The sequence below is a fragment of the Notothenia rossii genome, assembly GCF_949606895.1.
Source record: "Notothenia rossii genome assembly, chromosome: 7".
Lineage (NCBI taxonomy): Eukaryota > Metazoa > Chordata > Actinopteri > Perciformes > Nototheniidae > Notothenia > Notothenia rossii.
Genome location: NC_136905.1, coordinates 25,435,594 through 25,444,338, shown reverse-complemented (window position 1 = coordinate 25,444,338; position 8,745 = coordinate 25,435,594).

The window sequence follows — 8,745 nt, the reverse complement described above, 5'->3', positions numbered from 1 at the left end:
TAGGTCTTTCTCATTTTAACAACGTGCATTGCTTGAAGCTCGAGGCAGGATCTGGCGACGTCTGCTCATGTCTTATGTCAACCTTGTGTCATGCCGTCACAGGTCAAGTCATAACAAAGCAAAAGAGAGCGAAAGTGTCAAGTGGATTCACAAGTCGTGACACCCCAAGTACAGTCGAGTCATGTTGCATCAGATTACAAGCAGAAACAATGTCAAATGGAATCACTGCAACTATGTGGAAGTGAGTGATGTATGCGTAGAGCAGTTCTCTCACATTACTCTTACATTATTTATTATGCAAACATTATACATCTTTATCACAAGGAGCCATATTTGTGGATAATCTCTGTGGTGTTGAATATCTAAAGGGCTCAAAAAGGCGAAGGCCTTCTATACTGATTATCTTGATAAACATTTACTGCAAGAAACACCATCAACAGGTCATTATGATTCTTTTGATTTCTGATGATTAACAAAGGATGTGAGGACGATCTGATTATCTGAAGTCTTTGTTTCCCCGCTCATTTTGTTCGTTTTACAGGAAATCCACTAACAAGAGTAAAATGGAGAACTTGATGAGAGCTGTTCAAAGCTTTCCTGTTCTCTGCTGTGTTGATTTCTTGGACTAATGACCACTTATTAACACGAAAAACTGTAAAAATGCTTTTCATTGTTCAATTATGATGACGAATAACTTTAACATAACTAATCACAAAGAATTATACAAATACATTGCACACATATTTTTGCCAATTTAAAGTATAACTAGAATCTCTCCTGTCAATCACAACTGGTCGGGGCAATGGTCTACTGGCTTCAATGCGCGTAGAGAACAAGCAGTTACTACAGTATCTACCAACAAGTATCTTCGCTTCACTTTTCTTGTTTGGTTTGTTAAGGCTCTGATAAAGAACGATTGAGAAAGAACGCAACATATGTGGACACGGGTATATCTTAAAAGGAATGCGCCTTTACACAAAAGTGCAAAGAAGGACATGTGAGAACAGTCTGGTGTGTCCATTAAATGTTCCATCTATGGTTTGAGAGGCCCCATGTTGGAGCATGTTGATAGATACGGCCACCCATGGAGGCTTTAACCTGGTGTCGTGAATATTCATTGGTGGTTTTGAAGGACTCTTGATGGGTGAGGGGCTTTAACACAGGGCAACATTACAGACAGTGCTAATGTTAAAGGGAATATGTGTCTATGAGAGGGGGTTACACTGTATATGTGTGTGTGCTTGTGCATGTCGGGCACATTGATATATGCATGTGCGTGTCAGGGATAATAAATGCAGCTGAACTGTCTCAACTCAGAGGGCACAGAGGTCAAAATCAGTTGACAGTAGGCTGGAAGACAGTTACCATGGGTGAGGGTGTGTGTGTTATAATGAACATATGTGGGATGTATGATGAAAAGAGTTCATGTTAAAAGTCTTAACAAATGTGTGTGTGAAAGGGGGGGCGTAGGAAAGGCTAGCTAAGGATAAGGAGACACATGGCTGACCCAGTTCCATTGTCGTCTACTTTGTCCTACTGACCCACTGAAGTTGAATGTTTTCTTCCCCTTTTTCCCAACACTTACTGTGATATACACAGTGAGCGTCTAGTAAGGGGTTTAGTGGAGTCACTGTAGAGTAACTTAGTAGCAGTTGTAAGTTCTCACATTTTAAAGTTTGTAGTCTTTTCCATTTTCCAACATTTAGTCCATGTGGTTGACAAAGTTATTCCCTGATTGCTCTCTAATTTAAATCTACAGCAGTTCAATGATAACATCTTCAAAATGGAAATACAATCTGGTCATTTGTTAGCTATAAAGTAAAAACCACAGGTTCAGAGGAATCTAACACTGATACACACGTATGCGTAGACACATTAACATCTTTCGTTTGTACCATCTAGTTTCATACACAAGATGTTTTGATAGCTTCAAGTGCAAACAGATTCTGTCCTACATAGGTAGCATGACAGGGTGATGTGTTCCCCTATTCCGGGCCCCTAACACACACTTTCACTATCTTCAAGGTCAGTGCTTAAGAATAGAGGATTTATAGCTCCTACTAGAGATGTCCCGATCCGATCACGTGATCGGGGATTGGAGCCGATCACATGATTTTCAAAAGGAATCGGGAGAAAAAAATCAGGCATCGGGAATTTAAAAAAAATGTTTATAAAATATTTGTATTATTTTATTTAATGTTACAAAACAAAAATGACCATGTTCACGTCTTAAAGTCATCCTGATGCCTTAGTTTTAGTTTAAAATGACACAACATCATGTATGTGTTGCTTCTTTTGGGCTTGTTTTCATAGACCTGGTTGCTTATTTCTCTCAAATCTGGCAACATAGTGGGCAGGACGCAGTGTCTAATAGTAGCAGTAAGCTAACGAGAGGCTACGTTCAGCTGGTGACTCGGGAATCGGGACAGAGAAAATGTCAGGAGTTTGGAAGTATTATAACATTGAAAGTGAAGGCAGTGTAAAAGCCAGATGTAATGTTTGCAAGGCGGAGACTTTTAAAAGGAAAGAGAAAATGCCCCAGAACAGTGAAAAGGCCAAAAAAAGAACAGCCAAGATAGCTGAATTCATCGCGTTGGATGAATTTAGCCATTAACTGTTACCTTTTTTTTCTCTTAATGCATTGCATAAAGATCGTATCGGGAAAAACGGTATCGGCAGATTGTCAAAATCAAATGATCGGAATCGGATTGGGAGCAAAAAAAGGTGATCGGGACATCCCTAGCTCCTACTTACTTTACACTTCAGCCACCACAACCCCTAGGCAGACGTTCAGCACACAGGACATGTGTGTATTCATATGAATATCATTCATTTTATTAGTATGCATGTGTATGACAAAAGCCATTGTGGATATTTTGCTAGCCCAGTGGATTCAGTTTTAAAAAACTTTTATAAAAACATTACGAGAAATATGTGTGTTCAATTTGCATGGTTGGATCGACCTCATCCAACCAGAGACGCCACAGGTGAACAGTTAATCACCTCATCCAAATCAGTATGGTGTCCTCTTCTGAAAAGGCCCAAATCACCAATATGTCTTTCCAAAGTTTAGATTTATAATATGTATATTCTGGGCTGATATCACAATTTCATGTTCAATGCTAAAGCCGATTGCAAAGTATAATTTAATGAAATCATCCAGTGATGAACAAAAGACGTGGCAAGTGGCATTTTCTTTGCGGTGATTAGTTTTCTTTAACCTTGCTAAATGAAGCATGCTTTTTTATAGTAGGCCTTTAATCTCAAAGAGTATCCGTGTTTCATGAATTCACTTCAACTTCATTGGTGGTTCAGACCTTTTTAACTGAATATACATTAAGACCACTCCCCTGGTTCTGTAACTGTATTGTACCTATAGTGGCCTTATTATGCCATCATAGTTTTATTAACTTCTGTACTGCGCACATGGATAGAAAAAAAACCCTGCAACATATCTTCTATTTCCTTTTATAGTGTTACAGCACTGCTAATGGTTAATCTAACTTATTCTATCACTGTTGTGCTGTAGCTCTGATGCACCTGAGTTATACATGCATGTGTAAATGATGATTTTTATTCGAATGCAACTCGTGTGTATGTTCATACAAATAATTAAAGAAGTTGTTTTATGAATCAAGGCCCTCTAAAGACGTATGTAAAATGAACATTGCCTTACTAGAGCCACTAGTAGAGCACCTACAGTTTTCAGCTGGTATGAATGTGAAGGAAGGGTTGCCTGTTTACTTTGGCAGCAGTAGCCTACGGATCCGTACTGATTTAAAGAAAATGTTTTGTTCTCACAGAGTAGATGGAGAGATACTGTGGAGCCGTGTCAAAAACATACCTTCCAAAACACGACTGACATATCACACCAGGAACACCCGGGTCACCTTCCTTCTTTCTATCTTTTCACAGTTCTTTTTGCTTTTACCCTCCCCCTCTTTCCCTCTCTTGTTCTCTCAGCTTCTTATCTGAACAAGGCTAACCACAAATACAACAGGGACTAAACAGCAATGAAACCCAACAGCTGACCTTCTTTGTTAATGTTGTTTAGGGATGCGTGTACTCATTGGGTAACGCTGTGACCAGTCGACAAGTGTTGTAAAAGAGACAAAACAGAGGGTGTGCAGCAAAAGAAGAAGCTCATATCAAGAGGGAGTAAAAGGGGTAAAGAAAGAAAGACAGATGGATAGCGAAACAAAGAAGTCAAATAGAAGCAAAGAAAAGGAAAACCCTCACAGGAACGTTCATTACTGAAGACAGATCCAGTAGCAACTTGTGTTTGTCTGGTGTGCATTAGAGCAGATTAAAGTTAGCTACCGTTGTAGACAATTACGGGCCTGATTGATGGCCGTGAAAAGCAAGCCTCGCTCTGCTGCCAACTCCCTACTTTCGCAGAGTGACAGATCATCAGGAAGAAAAACGTAGCCAGCTCTATCAATCACGAAGCCACACAGACACAGGCAGGAATGCAGCATGTACAAAAACAAATGTATGCTACAAAGAAAAACTGTAGGGACTCTACTGAGGCAAAAGCTATACTGGCATGTTGTTTAACACACCTACACACAACTGAATATGTACAATGCATACACATAAATAACTCATTTGATTGATCATTCAAGTGATTTTGCATGGAAAAGTTGCAGAACATGCTGCTTGAAGCCTCTCAAATATTCCTGCTTTTCTCTGTTTTATATCGTATTATATCAGAGACATTGTATTATTTTATGAATTTAGGACTGAAAAAGCCTGACTGATCACTGTGGACTTTCAGAAACTGGGTGTTTTGCTATTTTCTATCTGATATTTTATATATCAACATTTAATTAATGAATATAATACTGTATTAGTAATCTAATACAGTTGCAAAAGTGCAACAGCTACCATGGTTCATTTGCAATTTGTCAAAAGAAAATTCCAGGTTCACTTGTCTCAGGAACATTGATGTGACATGAGTTTAGTCTTCAGGTTTCACAAGAAAATCTGTTCAGTAGAACTTAATAATGGTGTGTTGTATGTTGCTTGAATGGCCAAATCCAACATCATTTATAAATGTTGAGATACATTCAAATGCAAGTAACAAATAAATGTTCATCATGGTTCAGGGACAGAAGTTAAAAATGAAATATGGTAGTAGAGAAGGTGCAATAAAAACCAAAAGTCTATATTCAGCTGTGGGTAATCCATTTGAAAATATTTAAAAACGTTTATTACAGACTTTCAGACAGCCTTCTGCTTACAGCTACTGATTGTATTACTACTTCACCTTCTGAACTTAAAGGCTGCTCATCCTCTGTTGAACTTTTCCCATGTTGTGTCGCCCTGCTGCAAGATAAGGGTGGTGCTTACCAACCAGATTTCATGCTGTATTGCATTTTGGAAAATACGACCCCAAAGCTTATACATTGTTAATGTAAAACCTAAATACACACACGCTCACACGACCTGATGCTACCTTGCTCTGACCCTCTGAGTAGCTCAGACTCTGCTCTATCCTCCCTCTCACTCTCTGCTTCAGTTGTTCTCTCTTCACAACACACAGGCAGAGATGCACTTACTAAAGAAGCACCTTCTGTTACTGAGCAGGGAAGCAGAAAGCCAGCATTTCTCTGAACTCCTTCATCACAAGATGCAATGTAGACATGGCTTGCTTTCCAAACCACAATAACAGATTGTCTTTCTCTGCCGAAATAAAATCCCAAAACAAGTTTGTGTCTCTCAGAACTCAATGTTCCAAAACATCTTTTAAATGAATGCAGCTTTCATGAAGACAGACAGACTGTTGACTGTTAAACCAAGGGAGGAAAAGTTGTTTGAGTCGATGACAACCCCAACATGTGAGAACGTTTTGGATTCTCCTGAATTCAAACACGTTTTACCCTCTTTCTTGATTACTGCATCTTCTGCTTTTAGGGCTGCTGCTACTTCTGTTCTCACAGCTTTATATAGCAACCTTTCCCTCAGACATCACAAAGTCAAATAGATACTTTCATTACTTTATATGAAACAAGATCCTGAATAGAAATGTTAAAGTTCTTGTTTCAACACTCTGATGTCAATCAATATGAGGTCATCCAATACAGGTATTTTAATGTCCAACGCAGAGGCTGCCATATTGAGCTCTGATATTTTGTTATTGTTTGTTTTGTTACGCATAATAAACTACATCAGGTTAGTAACAAATGAGAAAGTTCCACAATTGTTGAACTAAATGAATACTTGTCTCTGTTGTCTCCTTAGTAGATTTACACTGTCTGCAGTTGCCCAATGAATCTTTAGAGACTTTAATTGCACTTTATCAGCATTTATCAGCAAATAGCATCATTAATACGAATAAAATAAACAATTATCTGTTGGCTTAATGAAATACCAAAATAAATAACCTGCCTTGTGAAAGCATGTGGTTATTTGTTCTGCCCCTAGCCCATAATGTGTAACAAATTGTATAAATACGATGTCTAATAGATAATGATAATCACAATGTGCTGTGACTCTAACCGCCTCTAAATGATAACAATACTTTCGCGACTTCAAAAAATAATTTTAACAGGGTGTGTTTTTCCAGCAAAATGAATATCAATACTGTGGAATCTATTTAAATAAAAGAATATATATATATATATCAACACAAAGTTTTGTATAACAATAATTCAAACCACTTTGCAAAAGTAAATAAAACACGAATCTATCCCAGGAATATTTAGCATAAAGCGTTAAGTAGAACATTGTGCCCGGGACAGAGCCCCAGGGAGAAGTTAAATGTACCAAAAATAATCCACCTATCCTTAAATGATCTTACGTGATAGACACAGAGGTTGTAAAGCACGGCAATAAAAGCGACCGTGAATATGACCGACATCTCCGCACGTGAACTGATTTTAATCAAATCTATGTTCCTACTATGATTTAAACACCGCCCACAGCGATATCTTTCTCTCCGAGGTCTATTTGAAGTATGTAGCTTCGTTACACCAATCTCATCATCCTTATAGCTTTTATGATGATGTCAATGTCTATCTGCGTCATGTAAGTCACAATTAGTTGGCCACCTAAGCTCATTCGGCTCAGAGGGAGGTCTATAATGAGGACGGCCATCATAGAGAGCTGTCCTCAAATGCTATCATGAGAACCAGGCCATCTCAAACACACACACACACGCACGCACGCACACACGCACGCACGCACGCACGCACGCACGCACACACACACACAAACACACACACACACACACACACACACACACACTGTGTATACAGACAATGTCTACATAAGGTTGGTTGGATTATGACACAAGCGTGCATGCAGTAGAATTGAGTGCGTGACACATCTGAGTCAGCAAAATACAACACATAAATACAAAAGGAAAACACACATTGGTGATAGATATTGTGTGAGCGAGCTGGCTCACACTAAGACTTGCGGATAAACCTGTATCTGGACTTTTGTATTGTAACGTACTGTATAGCGTGACATCTGACTGTACTCACTGAAGCTTGAGCTTATGAAGAAGACAAGCAAAATGTTTCCTTATGATGCAAAATACTGCCTCCAGCTATACCAAATTGCACGTTAATGTAAAAGTGCAACTTTGTGAACGTGATGTGATTTGACGTGAGCTATTGTTCCACCGATGCAAATCATGCAGCGCTCTTTTAATGCTCCTGAGAAACTGTCCTGACAAGACCTGGCTGCTATGACTACCTTCACCGTTATGAAACTAAAGCCGTTTTAATCACATTCAGACATCCTACACATGGCCTGCTAATCTCCGAACAACTCACACTTCGGTGGTGTACTCAGATGACACTGGCTAAACAGAAATATCCTCCTTATCATCAAACAATCAATCGTTTTAAACTAAATGTCTAAAATGTATATGGTGAATCATTGAAAGGGTTAAAAGTACATGAAACAGACTACTGTCAGTATATGAAATATAGGCTAACAAATGTCTGGAAAACGTGTTGTCCTACGGCTGAACTGTTGATAAGAACAGCTGGACACATGGACAGCGTGTCTCCAATCTCTCAGCTCAAAAAGCAACCCTTGAAAAACATAGAGGTGAAACACGAGAGGTGTCCGCCATGGCAGCAGGACCTTGCAATGTGTGGACGAGCATGAATATGCAAGAGACTTAGAGCTCACATTGAGTCCTCAGATGACCTCGACGACTACCTTTCAGCAAAGCTGCTCTTGTGACTCCCAGTGGTCCCATAATAGATTTCAGCTCATCTGTCTGTTATAACTCTTAATGTAACTTGTGGACAGAAAATACTCATACACAGGTAAGTTGCAGTGGGCCTACTTAGACAATCCAATAAAAAAAACAATAATCTGAAACATCCATAATCAAGATAAAAGAAATAGCATAAAGGAAGGACACATTCATATTTATAGATGACTTTCCAAACCAGCCGTATATGAGCCTTCTAAAATGTTCCTCTGGTACAGTAGCTATGCTTACTTACTCTACCATGATAAAGTTCAGAATAAATAAAGGAAAAACAAGGTTTAGCTGAACTCAGTTTAGGTAAGTGTATCTAAACGAGATTAAACGCCAATGAGATCATCTCGACCTGTGTTTGCACTTTCATTGATGATCTATTCTCACCATAGATTTCGTAGAAATGTTTTCTGCTTCCCCCCCCTTTGCTCAGTTTTGTTGATCAAGCTAGAGAGAACAACATCATTCTTAATGCCGCCCTAAGAACAACATTTCTCTCTCTCGATAACATCCAGCAA